The sequence below is a fragment of the Podarcis liolepis genome (genome assembly GCF_965112155.1).
Source record: "Podarcis liolepis genome assembly, chromosome: Z".
Classification (NCBI taxonomy): domain Eukaryota; kingdom Metazoa; phylum Chordata; class Lepidosauria; order Squamata; family Lacertidae; genus Podarcis; species Podarcis liolepis.
The window spans coordinates 2933560-2956308 of NC_139570.1; the positions used below are offsets into that span (position 1 = coordinate 2933560).

General features: G+C 44.9%; 1 protein-coding gene across 4 annotated transcripts in view; it reads right to left on the minus strand.

Annotated features, from left to right (window-relative positions):
* The window catches only part of LOC310698787 (plastin-3), a 70830-nt gene that overhangs the window by 42545 nt on the left and 5536 nt on the right, over positions 1–22749 (minus strand). Inside the window, exon 2 of one of the 4 annotated variants that reach the window (XM_083486434.1) lies at positions 4085–4185. The exons of 2 other annotated variants lie outside the window; for them this stretch is intronic. The gene's annotated coding sequence lies outside the window, so the exon portion shown is untranslated. Of the gene's footprint in view, positions 1–3816; positions 4186–22749 lie in introns of those variants that run through there. One more of the 4 variants, XM_083486435.1, reaches the window with a different exon arrangement.

Sequence of the window (22749 nt, forward strand, 5' to 3'; positions counted from 1 at the left end):
GAACCACACCTAACACACTCCCCCCCCCCAAAAAAAAATCAAGCTGGCTTGGAGAGAGAATTTTTTTTTAGGTTATCGCATGATGTAAGTAAGGAGTTGTCCAACGTTTTGTACCAATGGGCACATTTTGAATTTTGAGAGAACACAGGGGGTACCAGTCCCCAAAGAACTGTTGTGCAGGGGCATAGGACAAAGTGGCTGCTGTGGGGAGTGCAGCAAAACACAAAATTAGAGAGACAGTCACCTCCACAAACCTTACCATGGGAAGTCATAGAATCAATAGAATCTTAGTGTTGGAAGGGACCCCCAGAGTCATCCAGTCCACCCCCTGCAATGCAGGGATCTCAGCTCAAGCATCCATGACAGATGGCCACCCAACCTCTGCTTTGAAACCTGGAAGGAAGGAGAGTCCACCACCTCCCGAGGGAGACCGTTCCATTATGTCCTACTGGTCCCAATTTCACACGGGGGGGGGGGGAGGTGCTACTTCTGTCTGACAGCAACAGGGCGCATTCCTCAGTACCAATAAAAATATACAACGTGCCTACACCACACCCTCATTTCACAGAAATCACTCAAGAAGTACCTGCGTATTTTGTCTCATAAAGTTCTATGAGAGCTAGAGACTTGCTTTTTCTTGGGGGGGGGGAGAAAGCTCAGAGTGTGGGGCACATGACTAGAGGCACCAATGAAATCCTATGGCCCTGCTGACCAGGGATGATGAGAATCGTAGTCTAGAACTGGGTGATGGGCTGGGCGATGGGCTTCGTGGGGTGGGGAATGCTTCCCTCCGTGAGGGAGAATTCCCAGGCCCACTGAACGAGGCAGTCATTAAACCGCTTCTTTAAAAAACCATCTTTAGATGCAGCCAATATGGCCAACTATCACCCAGTCTCAAATCTTCCATTCTTGGGCAAGGTGACTGAGCGTGCGGTTGCTGAACAACTCCAGGCACACCTGGAGGATGCGGATCATTTGGATCCCTTCCAATCGGGGTTCAGGCCTCATCACGGGACTGAAACTGCCTTGGTTGCACTGGTCAATGATCTCTGGCGGGCTAGGGACAAAGGTGAGAGCTGTTTCCTAGTTCTGCTGGATCTCTCAGTGGCTTTTGATACCATCGACCATAACATCCTTCTGGACCGTCTTGAGGGGCTGGGAGCTGGGAGCACTGTTATACAATGGTTCCGCTCCTTTCTCCTGGGCTGTGTTCAGAAAGTGTTAGTGGGGGATGAGTGTTCAGACCCCTGGGCTCTCACTTATGGGGTGCCTCAGGGTTCCCTCCTGTCCCCCATGCTTTTCAACACCTACATGCAGATGCTGGGAGAGATCAGGGGGTTTGGGCTGGGTGTTCATTAATATGTGGATGATGCGCACCTCTACCTCTCTTTCAAATTGGAACCAGTGAAGGCGGTGAAGGTCCTGTGTGAGTGTCTGGAAACGGTTGGAGGATGGATGGCTGCTAACAGATTGAGGTTGAATCCTGACAAGACAGAAGTACTGTTTTGGTGGGACAGGAGACGGGCAGGTGTAGAGGACTCCCTGGTCCTGAATGGGGTAACTGTGCCCCTGAAGGACCAGGTGCACACCCTGGGAGTCATTCTGAACTCACAGCTGTCCATGGAGGCGCAGGTAAATTCTGTATCCTGGCAGCTGTTTATCAGCTCCATCTGGTAGGCAGGATGAGACCCTACCTGCCCAGAGTGGTGCATGCTCTAGTTATCTCTCACTTGGACTACTGCAATGCGCTCTATGTGGGGCTACCTTTGAAGGTGACCTGGAAACTATAACTAATCCAGAATGAGGCAGCTAGACTAGTGACAAGAGTGGCCGCCGAGACCACATAACATCAGTCTTGAAAGACCTACATTGACTCCCAGTGCATTTCCGAGCACAATTCAAAGTGTTGGTGCTGACCTTTGAAGCCCTAAATGACCTCGGTCCTGTATACCTGAAGGAGCGTCTCCACCCCCATCGTTCTGCCCGGACACTGAGGTCCAGTGCCAAGGGCCTTCTGGTGGTTCCCTCCCTGCGAGAAGCCAAGTTACAGGGAACCAGGCAGAGGGCCTTCTCAATAGTGGCACACGCCCTGTGAAACGCCCTCCCACCAGATGTCAAAGAGAAAAACAACTACCAGACTTTTAGAAGAAATTTGAAGGCAGCCCTGTTTAGGGAAGCTTTTAGTGTTTAATAGACTATTTTAATATTTTGTTGGAAGTCGCCCAGAGTGGGAAACCCAGCCAGATGGGATGGGTATAAATAATAGTAATAATGCTTCTGAAAACCAGCAGCTGGAAACTGCAAGGGGGAAGCGTCCTCTTGTGCTTGGATCCTGATTGTGGGCTTCCTATAACCATCTGGTTGGCCGCTGGAAGAACAGAAGGCTGGGCTAGGTGGGCCATCGGTCTGATCCAGCAGGCTCTTCTGATGCTCTTGTCAATGCTGGGTGGGGCTGGCTTGGAGTTGCAATCCAAAACAACTGGAGGTCCCTAGAGCTGTTGGGCAGCCCATCTATTCCATTTCTAATGGGACAGTTTATGTTTAGTTTAACCTACTGCTGCCTGTTCTAAGGCTAAATGGACAAGTTAAGAAATCGTTGCAGTATTTTTGATTCTCTAATCAAAGAAGAGGTCAACCCAGCAGTATATAGGCTGCACAATCCCATAGGTGCTTGGCATCTCTGAAGTCAAGGGATTTTAGGTGCTCTTCTCTGTGCAGGATTGCAACCACAAAGCCCTGCCTAAACAGCCCCACAACAAGGAGCCGGGGGGTTGTAGATGGCAGGAACTCCCCTTCCAGAATCCTGCTCAGCTTCTCACACACACACCCCAACCCCAGTTCTCACTCTAGAGCAAATGAAGTTTTACATAAAGATCCAAAGCCCATTTTGCAATAGCTTCATGGACCATGTATCACATTACAAGTGTCAGAATGAAGACAACGAGAAAGTTTGTTTTCAACACTGGAGCTTGCAGCATCTCATTAAAGGTAAAGGTAAAGGTACCCCTGCCCATACGGGCCACTCGTGACCGACTCTAGGGTTGCGCGCTCATCTCGCTCAACGCAGCATCTCATTACAAGATAACTTAATTCTTGACTTAAAACATCAACACACTCCTGTCTAGAGCAACCTAGAAAATACCTCCCATTACCTAAATTGTAGCTTCACATATCAAATCAGCAAAAAATATTTACTTAGAATGCTCTGCAAAGAAGTGTCCCATCCCACGAAAGCCTCCCCCCCCCACACACAAAAATCACTTCTCCTACTTCACAAAAATTAACTGTCAGATCTAAAAGCATAAGTGTGTGCAGAAGAATCACTGAGAGAAGTAAAAAAAACCTCCTCACTATTTTGATTGGCTCTGTTATAATAGCGTACTGTGAGTTTTGGAATCATATTTAAGGGCACAGTTCCTTTGCTTATATCTAGAAAAAATGACTTGGGGTGGAGAATGACAGACCAGCATTGCTCTCATTATACTCATTGCTTTCTTGGAGAAGCAAACCAGAACTACAGAGCTATTAGTCCGCCATCGTAGCCTGTCCTAAAACATAAGACACTGCTCAAAACTGGTCTTATTTTTCCCCAAGAAAAACTCTAATCTTAAGGTTTGTCTCCACTGAATTCCATCTCCTGTACACTTCTATCAAAAGGACTGCTTAACACACCAGTGGTAAAGAGGAAGTTAAATGTAAAAAGAGAGGGGAATCTTGCAAGTCAGCTTAGCCTCAAGAATTCATTTTGCCACACTGCAGCAACACTGAGCCAAGACTTCCCGCTTTGGATCCCCGAAATTGTTTCAGTCTCCTTACCTCGCCCCGTCCAGATTTCAGAGGATAGCAGATCTGTTTCTTCACTTAGCCCCACAGCAAAATATGGAACATTCTTCCACGCCCAGAAAGTTAATTCTGGAAGCCCAGCATTCCTCTTAGAATTGTAATTCTAAGCAGCGAGTCACAACACTTCCTGCCAGCAAATGAGAGCATGCTGACAGAAGCCTGAGCTGTTTAAAAGCCCCCTCCCCACTGTCTAGAAACTTTGCATTACACAGCAAAACTCCCAGCAAGTAGCTCTCCTCACCTGCCTCTAAGCTCCAGGGCAGACAGATCACAGATCCAGCCCAGCGGGTGGGGCAGCGGCTTCTCTGAAATTTGATTTGTGAATCAAACAGAAGCTTTCAGCTGCAAGCAGAGAGCAAACCAAGGATCATTCACAGCTTCCCTGCACATTGTTCCGAAACTTCAGTACAAGAAAGGGGTACATCTTCAAGCATAAACTACTTCTAAGCAATGTGTTAGAACTTCTGTTTCACATATTAAAATTGTGGGGGTTTTCTCCATGCCCAGAAAAGGAAGGCAGTTCCTTTGTTCTGCCAGTGCTAATGGCATGCAGCTTTACTAAGGGAAGATTTCACATTGTTAAAAGAGTACAGTAGTCCTGACCAAGGAGAGATTTAGCCAAAATGTTTCCCTGCTGCTTTTTTTCTCAGGAGGGAAGAAAGAGTCCTCCTTGAGCCAGGAAAGTGAGTCACTCTCCTGACTGGCCTTCCTTAGCCATGACCTAGAAATTTAGCTACTAGTAGCTAATTCTCCAGAAAGGTAAACACTTGCCAAGGTTCTACGTGTGTCTGTGTGCTTTAAATATAAGGGCTTGGATCCAAGCTTTTTGAAGAGATTGCATTGGGGAGTTCCTGTCTCCTTTCCTACTGCAGATCACCACCCCCAAATGCCATTATTGGGGTGGGGGGATCCTGAGAATGGCAGGTGATATGGAAGGGGGCTACAGCTGGAGAAGGGACGCGGGTGGCGCTGTGGGTAAAACCTCAGCGCCTAGTACTTGCCGATCGTCAGGTCGGTGGTTCGAATCCCCGCGGCGGGGTGCGCTCCCGCTGCTCGGTCCCAGCGTCTGCCAACCTTGCAGTTCGAAAGCACTCCCGGGTGCAAGTAGATAAATAGGGACCGCTTACTAGCGGGAAGGTAAACGGCGTTTCCGTGTGCTGCGCTGGCTCACCAGATGCAGCTTGTCACGCTGGCCACATGACCCGGAAGTGTCTGCAGACAGCGCTGGCCCCCGGCCTCTTAAGCGAGATGGGCGCGCAACCCCAGAGTCGGACACGACTGGCCCGTACAGGCAGGGGTACCTTTACCTTTACAGCTGGAGAAGGAGAAACTGGAGAAGGCTAATGCCATCCCAGGCCTTCTTTGTAGAAGGAGCCCCATGGGAATAAGTACAGTGGTACCTCGGGTTAAGTACTTAATTTGTTCTGGAGTCCATTCTTAACCTGAAACTGTTCTTAACCTGAAGCACCACTTTAGCTAATGGGGCCTCCCGCTGCCGCCGCGCTGCCGGAGAACGATTTCTGTTCTCATCCTGAAGCAAAGTTCTTAACCTGAAGCACTATTTCTGGGTTAGCAGAGTCTGTAACCTGAAGCCTGAGGTACCACTGTATCAAGAAGGAATTCTGTTATAAGGCCTTTGGCTGCAAAGGAGAAGGAATCTGCTGGTCACATCACAGGCTCACAGAATTGCAGACCTGGAAGAGAGCCAGAAAGTCCAACCTCTGCAATACATGGGATCAAATCAGTTGAGCTTCTCTGTTTTATATGCCTGGACACTGTTAATTTGGCTGTACTTGGTTCCAACTGTACTTGGCTCCAGCCCCACCAGAAAGGCAGAGGTGGCAAGGAACTGTACATTTAAAACATTGTGATGTCATCTCAACACCTTACAGGCTCTTTCATGATGGGAGTTTTGGACTACTGGCTTTTGCATTTTTCTTGCCACTTTGCATCAGGCCTACTCCCTTCAGTGAAAAAGCACAACATATGATAAAGGTACCTCTGCCCGTACGGGCCAGTCGTGTCCGACTCTAGGGTTGCGTGCTCATCTCGCTCAAGAGGCCGGGAGCCGGCGCCATCCAAAGACACTTCTGGGTCACGTGGCCAGCGTGACAAAGCTGCATCTGGCGAGCCAGCACCAGCGGCGCACACGGAAACGCCATTTACCTTCCTGCTATAAAGCGGTCCCTATTTATCTACTTGCACTTTGACGTGCTTTTGAACTGCTAGGTTGACAGGAGCTGGGACCGAACGACGGGAGCTCACCCCGTCGCGGGGATTCGAACTGCTGACCTTACGATCGGCAAGTCCTAGGCACTGAGGTTTTACTCACAGCGCCACCCGCGTCCCTTTTACAACATATGATAGGCTGGTTAAATAGCATTGAGGAACTAATTCCACCCTTACAACCTGAAAGGCAGGGACGCAGGTTGCTTGTGAAAGAGACAAGCAACATGCGTACCAGGTAAGCTAAGAGAGAGCTTTCAAAGCCCATATCAGTCTCCTCACAGTGCAACATGCGCGTGCAATTGTCATTTTATGGCCACCTAATAGACACAAAGGGCCTTGTTCACACATGACTTTTAGTCACGCTTTTGGTGAGGCCAAACCTCAAATTAACCACGAGTTGCCCCACAGCTGATCTAACAAGCCATGGTTTGTTTCTGCAAAGCTCCGTTTGCTTTTCAGAAGCTCTTGTTTGTGCTTTTATAGCTTAGAGAGCTTCCGGACAGGATGGCCAAAAAAACCATGATCAAGGAAGGAAGCCAGGTTCACACACCCAATACCTAACTAGGCTCAAAGCAAACCATGGTTCATAAACCAGTGCTGCTTTTCTTTGAGGCTGAATTAAGGCATAAGAATCCAGAAATAATTCTTGTTTTTTGTTTTGAGAAAGATCAAGGCATGTAAGGAAATCAAAACCATGGCTCTTTTGCATTATGCACTGTTCAGCCCTGAGAGAGGAGCTGGGTGTGAGGGGGTGTCTTTTGCAAAAAAAACCCAACCAGTTTTCAAATAATCCAGAGTTGTGAATGTTAGGCTTGAACATTCCAGCTTTAAACTAGGAAACTTTTTTGAAATGAAATATAAGCTTAAGAGAAATGTGGGAGCCTCTTAGATTGTAAGAACCCCCTTTAGCAACGCATATTACTCCCCAATGCCTGTTTGGCTTCTCCAGAATAAAAATAATTATTCAGAATTGTTGGGAGTCAAGCATCAACTAGGGGGCTTAGAGGAATGGAGTGTTTTATTATGATTCTATGATTCTATGATTACCTGGTGAGCAAGGCTTCATCAACACCCTTCGTAATATTCCCATGTTGAGGAACACCTGCTTTTAAAAAGCTGCGTGGTCAGGCCCATTGCAATCATGCAGTGGAAGAAAAAGGAACTGCGGATGCACATCAGCATGTTGAAACAGCACAGAAAACCTTTAAAAGCGCCTCCACAGGCAACAGGAGAGGCCCTGAAGCACAGGAAATGACATCAGGGTTCCTAGGAAGGTGCCAGCTTCCATTTCCCTCATCATTTCCCCAGCCACACCCTGAGCAGAGAGAACTGGAAGAAGATTTTCACCGACATTTCACGTTCTGGAGCACCACAGGGCAAACTTAGCTGGGCAAACATAGCAGGGAACCACTCTTACTTGCCTCCTTGCCTTCCTGAAAAATCTTACACAATATTGCTAGGGATATCAGAGAATTCAAATGAAAGCAAAAACACGAGTGGAAACTGCCAGTGTTCAGTTACTCATCCCATGTCCGGAACGGAAATCAATTAAATTAATACAAGCGGTATTCATGGTTGTGGATCTTTTCAGCCTGCAAATGATAAATAACTGATTACATTCCTCCTCACCCCATTTTCATGGTATTTCCTTTGCAATGAAACAAACAAAGTGGAATAACATAACAACATCAAAATGCATGTAATGACTTTAGCGAGCTATGTAACTCTGCCGCAGCAGACAGCGAGACCAATAATGCAATATTTGGTGGAAGATGAAAAGCAGCAGAAAAGAAACAGTGTTGCATGCAACCAATAGAGTGTGGAATAAAAAAACCCCACTGCCTTCTTAACATCCCTAGCTATTGCTAAGGGAGATAAGAGACCCATGCCACTCCAGCTCTAACCAGTGTGCAGAAAACTGAATTCTGCACGCAGCAATTGGTGCCTTCATAAAGTACCCAGCATATGCTACGAGCTTTGCAAAAACAGAATGAACAGATCTCTGACTGCAGGCACAAAGGAGTATAAAGCTAAAAGAAAGCAACGAAGCGCATTAGAAGTGCAATAATTAACCTCCGAGTAGGGAAAAGATCAAAGAAACCACACAGAACATGAAGAAGAAAAAGAAAGTTTTTAATCATTTCTCAAAAGTGAGACAAAGATGCCAAAGAACATCACAAGAAGGATGCTTATTCCACAGCCACTTTCTCATGGGCTGGGGAGCTGCAGGGAGCACGCTTTCCCTCGCAGTGACCCAGGAACCGATGATCATGCAAAGAGGACGTCTGCACCCGACAAGCTGCTCAGAGTGGGCTATGGAAGTAATTATGGCTGCCAACCTGGCATTCAATTTAGACTGCGCAAATCTCACTGAAGCCAATGCCCACCTTCATCCTGACAGATCCCTTCTCCCCCAACTGCCCAACAGTAATACAGAAGCAAAATGCTTATGAGGAGAGACTGTCCAGCAAACCTGCAACAGATGTATATTTGGCTTTCATTACAGGGAATCTGCCTATACACTTACCCAGAGTTCTGAGATGCAGGAAAGCCAGTGACTCAGAGCTAAATTTAAAACATGCCTCCTTCTTTGTTCAGCTTGTCAGCATCAGGAAATGAATGGGTAGAAGCTTATTAGAGGCTCCAAGAGAGACATTTGTCTGCATTGTGCTCAGATTATGCTTTTAGCCTACAATTCTGCATCTCTCTGTGGCAGTAAAAGCAAGGAGAATTCATACGCTTCTTGTTTTTAAGTGGTGCCAGTAACTCCTCTCTTTTGCTTCAGAGACTGCTACAGAAGACACCCACAGCAGCAGGGTGACAACAGAGAAGAGACAAAAGGACAGGTCACATAATTGGGATATTTGCATGCAAAAGGTGGCTGTGTTACTATACTCCTCATCCTTAATTGGCATGAAATTGCCCCTTAAAGAAACCTGCTAAAGACAAGGACATGGGACTAAGTGACAGAGCATCTACAATTCTATGATTCTGTGACTCCTTTCCACTGGTCTTTGGCACACACATCTCAAGATCTCATTGCAAGAGCCAGGACAGGAGCAGTGCCAACCATGGCACCAAACAGGAAGAAATAATATCTTCCAACCATAGCTGAAAGAGGGGACATTCTAGCTGAAATCACAGGTGGGATTAAAGCCCCCAAACTTGTTGGTTCTCCCCACCAAAGCACCAAATTGGAAAACATCTAAGTGAAGTCAAACACAGTCAACACATCTCAATAAGGGTTTGAAGAAGGAAAATGACCTGATGGCAGAAAGCCTCATTAAGCTGCTAAGCAGAAATCAAATGACTATAATCATCTTGAGCAAGAGAACCATGGGCAGTAGCTATGCCTTTGGATGAGTCAGGACAGTTGCCACAGGAGGGCAACTATGCAACAAAGGAGGGAGTTGGGAAATGCATTAACAGACTCTTTCTGTAACAGGCTATGCAGAAGGCAGATTTTGTACTCTTGTTTTGAGTGTTTACCTTTCTAAAGGCAGACAAGAGGCTACCTGCCTGAGCAGGTACCCACCATTTGCTTGAAGAATTGTGTGTGTGTGTGTGTGTGTGTGTGCGCGCGCGTGCCTCTCTCTCTTCAAAGTAAGATCTCCCAAGCAAAGAAAAACAAGGTAGAAAAATAAACAGTTGACTCTTCCAGAGTGAGCTGGCATAGGAATGACCTTTGGAGCACTACAGTATAGATTTGCAGGCCATTTCCTTCCATTCTTATATCCAGTCACAACAGTGAAACCATATCAGAAATCATATCTCCCTTATCTTTGTAGGACAAAAGATGTCTGAATCTCATGCAGGAAGAGGTTTACATTGCAAAAGTTGACCAAATGCAGTTCCCACATAACATGTTTGAAAGGGGGCGCTTCCTGCTTTTCAATACATCCAGTAATTTTATTTTTTAAAACCTTAAGAGTGAGATTGACAAGTTTAGACAGTTCCATCAATCAAGTGAATGATCAGGGAGAAGGAAAGCAGCTGGGACTAGGAAATCAGAAACAGTAAAACAAAAACCCAGTTCTCATAAACATAATATGAGGTGGAAAACCTCTGTCTGGTCTGGATTGCTTCACTCTGGAGCAAATATATATACTGCATGAGAGCTATTAGGGTGCTAAATCTATCCTTCTCCTGACATGCTACTTTTTGACATCTAGAAATTCCCCTCTCCCAAAATATGGGAGCCAGCCTTCACCCTCAGTCTAAACTGGAAGGGTACAAAGAAGATCACCACCTCATTGGTTGGTCTCTGAGAAGCAGGTGAAAAAAATGAACAGGTTTTTTATCCCTGTGGCCAGGCTTCCACTGAGACACACCCCACCTGTGGCACATGGGTAAAGCCAGTAGTTCAGGGCTTGAGCACAGGTCCGACCCTTGGCATCTTCAGGTTAGAAAAGGATCAGGCGGCAGTAGATGTGAAAAGATCCCTCTGCCCAAAACTCTGGAGAGAAGCTGCCACTCAGAGCAGACAACACTGGACTCAATGGACAAATGGTATAAACAAGTTCTTATTTCCTTAACCATTATTGCAGCATCAACTTTAGTAATGAGAAGCTGACTTCTTTGGAAGCAGAGGCTAACACAGCATGTATGCATCGGTTTCTGAATATATGATGGGCAGGATTCCTGCGTTCCGGGGGGGTTGGACTAGATGACCCTTGGTGTCCCTTCCAGCTCTACAATTCTATGACTCTACATGCATGCATTGAACTTTCTCATTGGATTTCCCACCACCACCAAGTATTCAGAGTAGCCTATTCTAAGAGGAAACGGCCTGAAACATTTCCAGTTCCTTTTCCTGAAATTGTTTATAAAATGATCCACTAGCCCCTTTTAAAGCTACTGTTTGTTTTGAACCTGGTTTTCTTCTCCTGGGTATCTCCCAGAAGGAAAGCAGTGAATTCGAAGAAGTGTCTCAGCATGGTTGAGAGACTCAGCCTCCAGAAGAGAGCACTAAACATAAATTATCAGTCTGAATAGTGAGGATTGCTGCTGCACTGCTGGATTTTATTCCAGATTTTTTTCCAAGAAAAAGAACAGAAGATTTCACTCTCTACTCATCATTTTGTCTCTGCTTGGGATCTGGATGTAAGTTCCAGTTTTTAATCCTCCCATCCTCTGGCAACTCAGGAACAAAATCAGGGTGCCTGATTGCCAGATGCTGAGGACACAGACAGAACAGGAGGATATGCCTTGCTTGCCAGCTTTCCAAAGTCATCTCTGGTTGACCAGAGCTGGGAAAAGCACGCAGGACTACAGTCTATCCAAGATGGCTCTTCTGGGATGTTTTGGCCAGTCAGCTTCCTGGTGAATCTAATGCAAAGTCCTTATGACCCACCTTATCAATTCAGGGATCACTTTGTTGGGGGTTAAACTTCCCATTTATGCATACCCTCTTCCAAAAATATAAAAAAGGAAAAATACATCAGAGCAGAGAACACCTGCTGATAACTAGCTGGCCAAAATTACCTGGAAGCTTGCAGAATGGCTTGGAAACAGCTAATGTTTAACATGGCTCCTTGAGTTACCTCAGTCTAGAAGCTCCAAATGTTCTTCAGTTGTTGTTTTTTTAAAAAAGTTAAAATCCATGCTGCTCAGAATCCTCTGCAGATATGGCAGCACAGTGTAAATGGCTACTTACTTTATGGGGAAAGGGTTTTTTGTTTTTTTGCAATAAATCTGGGTGTGCCTCAGACTCTAGCAGAGGCCAAAATAACTATTATGTTCTCAGAAGACCAATGTCTGGCAACCTTTATTTATAGATCTACATCTTCTGTTATTTAGGGAAAGTGACCTCACTTCTTTGAGGTTTTTAAATATACAATAACATCTGCAGGATAATCAACTGGGAGGAAAATCCATTCGCCCTCTATATTTGTTGGCTAAAGGAAGGTGGGCAGTGCAGGAGTTCAGAATGAGCATGGTGGGTTGTTGTTTTTTCTTGGGATCCTGTACTTGCTTTTCAAACACCCACCCACACATATAGACACATACCACTCCTCCAGAAGAGAAACAAAAAGAAAAATCTGCATTTAATTTTATTTAAAACCAGGGCAAACAACGTTCCCATACAGGAGGCTTGCAAATAGTAACTCATCTGGTCTCCTGTGGACATCAGAGTGAGCCTAAACGAAACAGCTTCTATAAATTGTTTGATTCTTTTCTCACTCTTTTTGCCCTCCCTTCCAAGCTACTGATATGCCAAGCTAATTCACATACTCAGACAGCAGAAAAGAGCACAGTTTCCTCATACTTGTCTAAAGCCCCTGCCACACGTACCAAATTTTATATACTGCATCTCTGGGATGATGCTATTTCCTCTACCAAGCTCCAAACAGAAAGAGATTGAAAGGAAACTTACTTTCATCCACAATCCAATAGTACATAGTTCTGTGCATACAATACCTGGGTGCATTAACCACCTGGCGTAATTAAGGAAAGAACTTGCATGCAAACAAGTCAGACAAACAAGCAGGTTCAATTTAGGGTTTGTACTTAACTGAATACATGGCTTAGGAGTTCAGTATTCTGTGTTAGAATGATGCTGGTTTAGAAATTAAGTGGATTACAGCTGTAAGGATTAAGTTAAAAGAAAAGAAAGGTTAAAAATTAGATAAAATTAAGGGTGAGGATTTGCTGAATTAAAATTTGAAATTGGAATGCAGAAAGGGGAGGTATGAGGAGGTCGGAGAAGTAAGTTATAAGAAAATAAGGGTTTGAAATTATACTTGTTCTTTTTTTGTTTGTGTTTGTTTGTATTGTTGTGTTTGTCTGTATAATTTGTGAAACTTTAATAAATATTTTATTTAAAAAAAGGAGTTCAGTATTCTGCCCACCGTGTAACATATTGAAGCTACATGTCACAAATTAACCAAATCTGACAGGTGCACCTGCAGAGTCATATTTTCCATGTGTTGACAGGAGAAATCTGTACATAAGGTTTCTCTCAGAGGCAGCAGTCATAAATGCAAATGGAATCATCCTTGTTTACTCAAGAGTCTGATATTTCTCCATCCTGGAGAAATGAAACACAGGGACACCCAACAGCTGATGCTAAATGGACAGGAGAAGGGAAAACTACATCCGCTTAAGAAAAGCAATCCTGACATGTGGAAAGCTTAAATTGTCACTCCTACATTGCCGTGAGAAATCACCACCCCTTTTTATTGTTATTTTAAAATGTATTTCTTGCTTGATCCCAAAAGGCTTAGCACAATTCATGTGCACAATATATGAATTAATTTTGAAAACCTATCCCCTGCTCCTGAGTTTCTTCAGTACTGGATTGTTAATCTGTGATTCTGTTTTATTTTGCATTTTGATTTACTGCCATTTCTAAAATTATGACCTGGAGTTCTGTTCTTACATACTTCTTTATAACCAGTATACTAATGTTAAGTGCTATACCAGGGGCTCCCAAACTGTGGTCTGTGAGTTTCACTCAGGCAGTCCACCACATGTCTGCATTAAAAATTCATACTGATTTTTAATTGTATTTTGAATGATAGAACAGTAGGGTTGGAAGCAACCCAAATAGCCATCTACTCTAACCCCCTGCAACGCAGAAATTGCAGGTAATGAATGCAGGAGTTGTAATCCAGTGGTGAATGCTCAGCTTGTAAGCCAAGATGCTGCCCCACCCCCTTACCTGTTGGTGGGGTCGATCAGCCCCACCCAATTCACAAGCAGCAGGACCTCACTGGTCAAGTATGTCCCGTGGAACATGCCAAACTTGCCCACGTGGCAGTAGTGCTGCTGGAAGAGGGCAGGAGGAAGGGAGGGCTGGGGGCAAAGGGCAGCAAAGGCTTTACCAAGCAGGGTGCCAAAGTCCCCAGAACAAGACATTTCTCTCCCGACCTCACCCCCCCAAACAAATCTTTTATTTCTTCTATTGTGTTTTATTGAATTACCATCTGAATTCTGTGGAATCATTTGGCATCTAGCAAAACATGCTGCAACTGGCAGAACAGGGAGAAAAGTGGTCCACCATGACCATCAGCAATCTTCAAATGGTAAAGGTCGAGGATTCAACCCAGGAAGGGCAGAGAATGGGAAGAGCCCATGCCTGAAACCCTGGAAAGCCACTGCCAGTAGACAAGCCAATGGTCTGAACATGGTACACAGCATCTTCCTCTACTCCAATGACTTCACTATCCACACATAAGAAAGGGAAGAAGGCTATCAGGAAGCCAGGTCACCAGACAGCAATGCTCATGACTGAGACACAGCAAGTGACACATGGGCTTTAATCCATTTAAAGCAATTCCTGGTTATGCAAATGTGCCTTGCACAGGGAAAGTGCCTGGAGGACTGCGCCCAGCAGCTATGAGTAAGCTTTTCAAAAAGCCCATAAAAGCAACTGGCCCACCAGAATTCTCACTGGCTACATCCCAGACCAACTCATTTTTAAAAAGTATTCAGCAGCAGCACCTGAACAGTGTGCAAACCTTCAACAAGACAGGAACCCACAGCAAGTTGTTTCAGAGTTCTCCATTCCTGGACATTTTTCGTCTTAAGCATGTTAGGTGGAATGATTCCTGTTCTGACAGCTGAATTACTCCTGTGAAGCACATTCAAATGAAGCCTGACTCCACAGAGACAAGTAAGCACTAGGCCTGGGCGATGTATTGATACATCTTCCAGGATCAGATTGAGGGCCAGATCGTGATAGCGTTTGACCCAGATATTGCAGGTATCTCGCTTGCCAGTCAGCTGGCGCCTTGACTTGCTTCTCCAGCCAAGCAGGCAGGCTGCCTCCTTCCTCCTGCTCTGGCAGGTGCAGCAGTGGCTCTGCCCGGGGCCTCGTGGGGCCAGTGCCCCTTCTTCCTCCCTCCACATGCTGGCAGCAGCAGGGGTGGTAGCAGTTTCACCCTGGTGCCTCGCAGGATGAGGACCAGTGCTTCTTCCTTTTCAACATCATCATGATGCTGGTGAGACATCACAACGTTGAGAACCTAGTATCACCCATCCCTAGTTAGAATGTAAGAGTAGCCCTGCTGAATCAGACCAAAGGCCCTCTACTGCAGCACCCTGGCCAAGCAGAGGTCCTTGAGGGGAGCCTGAAGGCAGGACCAGACCACAAGAGCCCTCTCCCCTCTTGTGGTTTCCAGAAACTGGTATTGGGAATCATGTTACCTCGAACCATGGAGACAGAGCATAGCCATCGTGGCCAGTAGCCACTGATTTAGCTTTCACTTCTCAAGGATGTGAAGGCTAAAGGTAAAGTGAAACAAGACTACTCTACCTGCATAAAATACTCATTCACAGGCTCAGTGGATAGGGGCCTCTACATCTTTTTAAGTCTGCCGTCTCCAGTGTTCCTGGCGTTCTGCAGCATTCCGAGTTACTAATTCAGAGCCTCGTGTCTTCCAGATTAATCATTTGCGAACACTATTGCAGAGATGGTGTAGAAAGAATGCAAGCTAGCATATGCTGCTGGGTAGCGTGTGTTGCGGGTTCTTGACACATGTATATCACAAAGCAGCTGTCCGCAACATTTGCTGAGGGGAGGGGAAAGAAGATAACTTCTGGGACCATTTGCTCAAAAGGGACGGGTGGGAAGAGAACTCCTCATGTAGAGTTAAGCCAGGGAGCTAGCTCACCCTGTGGAGCTGAGGATTTATGAAACATATGGGCAGACAACTGCTGCGCATACTGAGCATCATCCCGCAAGATGTGCTAAGGATTTCAGAGCTGGGCAAAAGTTACATTTGAACAGGTGCCCCTCACCCAAGAGCCACTGAGCAAAGCAGTTCTCAGAAGATTCATTTATTACATCTGTTCACTCTGCATCAGTGTTAGATACTCTGGTATATACCGTAATTTTTGCACCATAACACTCACTTTTTCCCTCCTAGAAAGTAAGGGGAAATGTCTGTGCGTGTTATGGAGGAAATGCCTACAGGTGGCATGCCTACGGATTTTCCTCCTCTAAAAACTACATGCGTGTTATGGTCGGGTGCGTGTCATAGAGCGAAAAATACGGTAATCTAATTGCCAAATAGTACAGTTGCGACAATGGAATGCGCAGGAGCTTTTCTGCAGTGGGGTATTATTATTGCTCATCTCACTTCTATGCCACTTTATATTTTGAAGAACAAATCTCAAAGTGGTTTGCAACACATTTAAACATCAAATAAAACAATCCAGTACAGTGGTACCTTGGGTTACAGACGCTTCAGGTTACAGACTCCGCTAACCCAGAAACAGTAGCTCGGGTTAAAAACTTTGCTTCAAGATGAGAACAGAAATTGTGCGGCAGCGGTGCAGCGGCAGCAGGAGGCCCCATTAGCTAAAGTGGTACCTCAGGTTAAGAACAGTTTCAGGTTAAGAACAGAGCTCCGGAACGAATTAAGTACGTAACCAGAGGTACCACTGTATAAAACAAACTCAAGCTCCAAGGAAAATATTTCAGATTCTTCTCTAAGTGGCATTTGGCTTTCCCAGTCGCCATCCTGGCATCCAGAGAGCTCCATGTTGGCACAACTGGACCGCACCAGTTGCAAAACGGGTATTTTCTAACACTGCCCTGCAGATCCCACTGAAATGAACATACCTGTACATTGGAAAGAAAGTAGAAAACTGCAAGCTGCAACACTGTGAGAATTGCTTATTTTCCTTTAAGAACTGGTGCTTGGGGTTGCTTGCCCACCTTTCTCTCCCCATCCCTTTTCCCTTTTGTGCCATGTCTTTTGGCAGCGGTCAGTAACATGCACCCTTAAGATGCCCTCCTTGACGTTCGAAGGGCCGCCTCCCCTCTGTGAAATTAGGCTTGGAATGAAGCATTATATCATACTCAACAAAACTGGCCATGAGTTGTGTGAAGCGCTCACAACAGCTTTGTAAATGCGTCCATCTGCCCAAAGGGACTCTTCTACGAAAAAAGGCTGTCTTATTTTAATTTGCTGCATTGAAGCTGCTGTATGAACAGTTATGGCAGATGAGCAGGGTTAAAAAATCCTCCAAATAAATAAATAAGAGGCTTTGGTGCCAATTAATTGGCTGAATTTGTACTACAGCCTCTCAGTGACATTATAGCCTCACAACAACCCTTTGAAGCTGGTCAGGCCAAATTACTGCCTTTCCCCAAAGCATGTGAGCTTTAAAGTTTGGGGCAGCAGTGGTGGTGGTAGGATTTGAACCAACATTCCTGTTAGCGCTACAGTATAGTCATTCTTGTGTGGCCTGAAGTTCCAGATTCTTTATACAGCTGTTTGCAATGTGAACACTCACACAAACACACATGTGCAAACGCAGACACAGAGCTTCTGGAAGCTGCCACAGTAGCAGACAGATCCTTTCAGAGGCGACAGGAAGGGAGGTTGAAAGAAATGTAGCATAACCCCCTTTCATATGAGCACCTCGGCTCCTGTAAAGGAAATTAAATGCTCAGTTGAATCAACAGCCAAAATGCAGCAAAATGAAAATTCTGCACTTCCTGCACCTTGGCTTACAGCTACATTCACAATTCCAGAGAGAGGGAGGGAGGGAGAAGGAGAAGCGGGGGGGGGGGGAGAGGAGAGGACTGGGAGGTTCTACAGTTCTGCAACTCTAGCGCCCAACTTACCCCAGGTGCAAATGAGGTCACATCCACACCAAACATTTAAAACACATGGCTTTCCCCCAAAGAATCCTGGGACCTGTAATTTGTTGGAAACTGTGGCTCTGTGGGGGTAAACTCAAGTTCCCAGCCATATGCTCTAAAATATATGGTGTGGGTCTGAGCAGAGAACACAAAATTTTTGCAAGGGGGTATTTCATGTTGAAGTCAGGTGGTTGTGTCCTCCAAAGTGAAGTCAGTGGCCCTTTTAAAGCTCATTGACAGATAACTGACTAATGGGACAATGTGACTCTTCTTTATAATTACAAGTTTTCCATAGGCTCTCTTAAAAACACCAAGAAGACAGGGAAATGTTTTCAGCCTTAGCTGCATTTTACAGTATCCTCTGATATTCCACATCTGATTTTTGTCAATAAGGAATGAGGAACTGCATAGGACCACTATTTTTTGCCACAAGGACCATCTCTCCCAATATTAACCGTCCCAGACTCTGTTCATCATCTGAAGGCCTTCTTCATGTGCCTCCTTGTGAGCTCCAGAGAGTGGCAGCATGAGAACGGGGCCTTCTCTGTGGTGGCTCCCCATTTGTGGGATGCCCTCCCCAGAGAAGTTCGCCTGGCATCTTTATTACATATATTTTACATGCCAGGCAAAAACATTCCTCTTCAGCCATGCCTTGGGCTTATTAATATTCTACAGCCTTTCAGTCTGTGGGAAGTGGGGGTTATTGTTTTGCTGTTTTGCTTTTAATTATTTACTTGCTTTTATTCTCTGCTTTATTCTGTCAGCCACCATGAGATCTTACGACAAAGGGTGGTATATAAATCTAATAAATAAATAAAAACTACCTGAGATGGCATATTTCAAATGCTATGTCCGGCTCCCAGTCTTCATACGTGGGGCTCCCACGCAGCCTGCCTGCCCTCCAACCCATACCTCAGTTACGAATCACTGGTTAGCTGAACTTTAAAGAAGCATCCCACTTTAAACAGCCATGGCTTTTCCCCGCCCAAAGAATCCTGGGAGTTGTAGTTTATTAAGTGTGCAGAGAGTTGTTAGGAGACTCTTATTCCCCTCACAAAGCTACAATTCCTTGAGTTCCCTGGGAAAAAGGATTGATCATTAAAATTATCTGGAAACTGTAGCTCTGCGAGAGGAATAGGGGCCTCCTAGTAACTCTCAGCACCCTCAATGAACTACAGCTCCCAGAATTCTTTGTGATACTGCTTTAACGGTATAGTGCAGAGGGGGCTATAGAACTGCTGTAGGAATCTTACAAGCATCCTTGGAATTATGCACATCGTTCGCTATGCACAATCATTCCTAAACCAATGCTTCAATGCAGTAATGGCTCCTCTATCTGTTAATAGCAAAGCAGTATCGGGCGGAATCCTGTCAGCGTTCATTTGCAAGTTTAATTTTTACATGAGAATGGAGAACAAGATTTCAGCCTCCAGACTTAATCTAAAAGCTTAATCTAAAAGTAGCAGCATCCCTGGCTCCCTTCTAAAAGATCCATCTGAGATCCAAAAGTCCCATGCTGTACCAACTAAGCCTCTCCACTGAGTGAATGGAGTAATCCCCTGAGCACAGAGAGGAAACCAGTTATGTCTTGACATACAGAGAGCTATAGAAGCCCCAAGATCAGGGATAGAGGAATCTTTGGCCCTCCAGATGTTACTGGACTCCAACACCCAACTGCCTCAGACAGTATGTCCAGTGGACTCAAGGATTACTGGAACTGTAATCCCAACATCTGCAGAGCCACAGGTTCCACATCCTTGCCCACGATTATAGGCTTGAGTTTCTCTGATGTTGTTTTCCTTGAGGCAAAGTCTCTGTACTGAAACTTTTACGTTTCTCTGCACTGAATTCTCTGCAGCCCTAATATCTATGGTGACCTTTGCTTTTATACTGACAATTCTCTCGGTGTGTTATTTCAAATCTGATTCTTGCCTCCAAAATGTTAAAAACCTGTGACATCTGTTGCACTTAATAGCCTTTATCTGCAGAAAAGAGGAAGAAAAGCCCACAAAAAAAAGCAGGAAGCTGAGTTTGGGTTGCACATCCACATTCCACTGGGATTATGCAAGATATAACAGCAACTTGCTCTTGTAATTCAGTGGTGTTTGCTTGGGGATATATAAATAATACTCTGGGGTGGGGAAGAGTAAAGAATGAAAGTTCTAAAACACAGGTAGCAAATTTCCCAGAGGACTTTTCAACCTGCTGTAAAGAATGCTTAATTTCATATTTCAATGTTTTGATATACAACCCCATCAGCTCAGTGCCCGAAACGAACTAGTTTTTAACCTCACCACAAGCTCAGCATCTAACCTTAAGCGTATAATGTCTCTGAAACTGTGCCAGTTTTGGCATTTGACAGGAAAGCCAGAGATGCTTTCAATGCCTTCTTAAAACTGGGGGACGGGGTGGAGAGACAGAGACGCCAGTCTGAGAAATTGTCTAGCGCACAGATCTGTCTTTGCTAATAGAACAGTCATCTTGGAGCTAGGGTGTGGCTGCACATTCTCTCCAATAAAAAAGCACTACTACCGTTCTCAAAAGATAATAATGAATCAATGATGCTTCTGAGCTGCTAAGTGAAAATCAGAAGGGTCACCACCACATGGATGCCCAGGAGTGCTTCCCTTTGCAGCAGTAAAGGCTCAACAAAGCAAGTATCTATTGGAGTCACTGCCCCAGGGAGCCTTGAGCAGCCAGACCCATTGCAAGCCAATTCATCTTAATGAATCAGCCCATTCAGAGAAGACTTTATCTGGCAGAAGTGCAGTTATCTCCAAATGAGGGGCCCCATGGCAGGAGCAGAAACCCCCAGTTTGAGGAAGAAGTTGAGACAAAGCATGCTGGGGTGAGGGCTTCTCAATTTTTATTTTTTTTAAAGAGTGCTTTAGTTTAATAAGAGCCACATGTGCTTTGAGAGGAAAGGGATGCAAAGAGGATTCCTGGGATGTGCATCTTCATTGCAGCCAGGCTTCAGCCTGGAGGCTAAATCTTCCTTTCCTCTCCTCCTGCTGTGTCAGTTCAGTGGGAGGTTATTTGTCAGAGTGAATATACACCCCCTCCTCCAATTACTGGTGGTGAAGGCAAGGCTGGCTTTGGGGGGGGGCGTCCTTTGGTTGTGCCACAAACTGCCCCCCAGCAACCCCCAAAAAAGGTTGATGTGGTGTGTGGTGCCTTCCAGCAAGGAATGTGGATATCGGGGCAAAGGTGTGATAGTAAAATAGGACCCTGTGAAGGAATGGATGGGGGGAAAGGAGGGGGAAAGAGCAACAAAGAAATTCAAGTTGAGGTTCATGCAAAAGAAGAAGTTTTCCTCCCCCACTCATAGCATTAGGACTTGTGGACATCCCATGAAGATGAATGTTGGAGGATTCAGGACAGGTGAAAGGAAGTCCTTCTCCATGCAGCGCGTGGCAGAACTGTGGAACTCCCTCCCACAGGAAGCAGCGAGGGCCACCAACTTGGGTGGCTTTAAAGGGGGATTTAAATACATTCATGGAGGAGAAGGCTATTAATGGCTACTTGCTTAGTGGCTTTGTTCTCTCTTTTTTTAAATATAACATTTATTGAAAATTTTTTAGAATTACAAAAGAAAACAAAGCAGAAAAAGAAAAAGAAAAAACAAGAAACAATACATCAAACAATACAAGTTCAAAAAACAAAAATACACCACAAACACTCAAAAACAAATCCATCATTCTGAAATCCTCAACTGTCATTACCTTCTTTCTTTGACCTCCTCCTCCTAGCTTTTTTTGTATCCTGGTTATTAATTGTCGCAGCAAATCCTTTCCATATTTCATGATATTCTGTCATTACATTACCTTAATCTATTTTAATCTTATCTTACTATAAAAAACCTTAAAGCTTAAAACTTAAGTCTTATTTTTACCAACTTCTCATAACCATAATATTCTTACATAATTCTTTAAACATTTTTGCTAAAGCCAAGTAATTTCGTTCCAACATTTTTCTAACATTCATCAATTTTATAAGACAATTCTAGTAATAAAAAATAAAATAAAAACAATCCAATCTTCATCCAACGTCCCTTCCTCCTGGTCCCGGGTTTTGTCAGTCCTTTTTATCCCATCAATCTAGCGCATTAACCTGGCAATCTTGTATCCAAGGCCCTTAAGTCTCTTCCATGTCCCTTGCGCGGCTCTTCTTCATATTTATAGCTGTATTTTCCTTTGTCTCCTGCTCCTTTCACTCGTGGGAACTCCAGCTTAACAATGTTTTTGACCCTTCTCGACAAATCAGCCCCTTTTCCATAGTCCACATGGTATTTAAGAACATGTTTCAAAGTCCCTCCAGAATTAAGAGCCCCCACAACCCCAAACATCTCACGGCCCATTGCCAGACTTGAAAAGTCCAAGCATCCCTGCATAGGGGGGTCTATCCAACCCCCCATTTACAAACCAGACCCAACTTTATCTTTCCAAATCTGGCTTTTTCCAAGTTCATTTGTCAAATCCAAAAGCTCATGATCCTGCTGGGCCACAGCTCCCTCCATCTCTGGCACCCCAGATTCAGCAACATCCTCTTCCCTCATCTGTTCTGTCAGGGCATACTCCTGATTTAATTCCTGGGTGGGCTCCATATAATTTCCCACTGCCTGTTCAAAATTTCTGATCACATCAGTCATCAAGTCCGTCTTCTCATGTAGCTGTTCCAGTAGGGCATTTGTTTTACAGAGAGCACACAACAGAGCTTCTGAATACATTGTCCTGCAAGGTCAGAGTCTATTCCCACGATTGTAATCAGTAACAGCTGCAAGCTGGTTACAGTTTCACAGTCTCCCTCTAGGGGGAAAACTTCTATTTGTTCTTTCTTTTAAAGACAAGTCTGACAACAAAGTTTCCATTTCAGATATTTTGTCAATATTTGTTCCTTTAAAATGCGAAGGGGAACAATGGAATCACTATGTTTCTCTTCTTTTAGCTATCTGTCAAAGACGTTTGTCTCTGGTCAATGAGCTTCAAAAAATGTCAGTCCTGACACCCCGCTCCAGGATCAAGACGGTGGAAAGTTACTTTATTTTGCACTCACTTCTGCAGGTTTAAACAGTCCGAAAA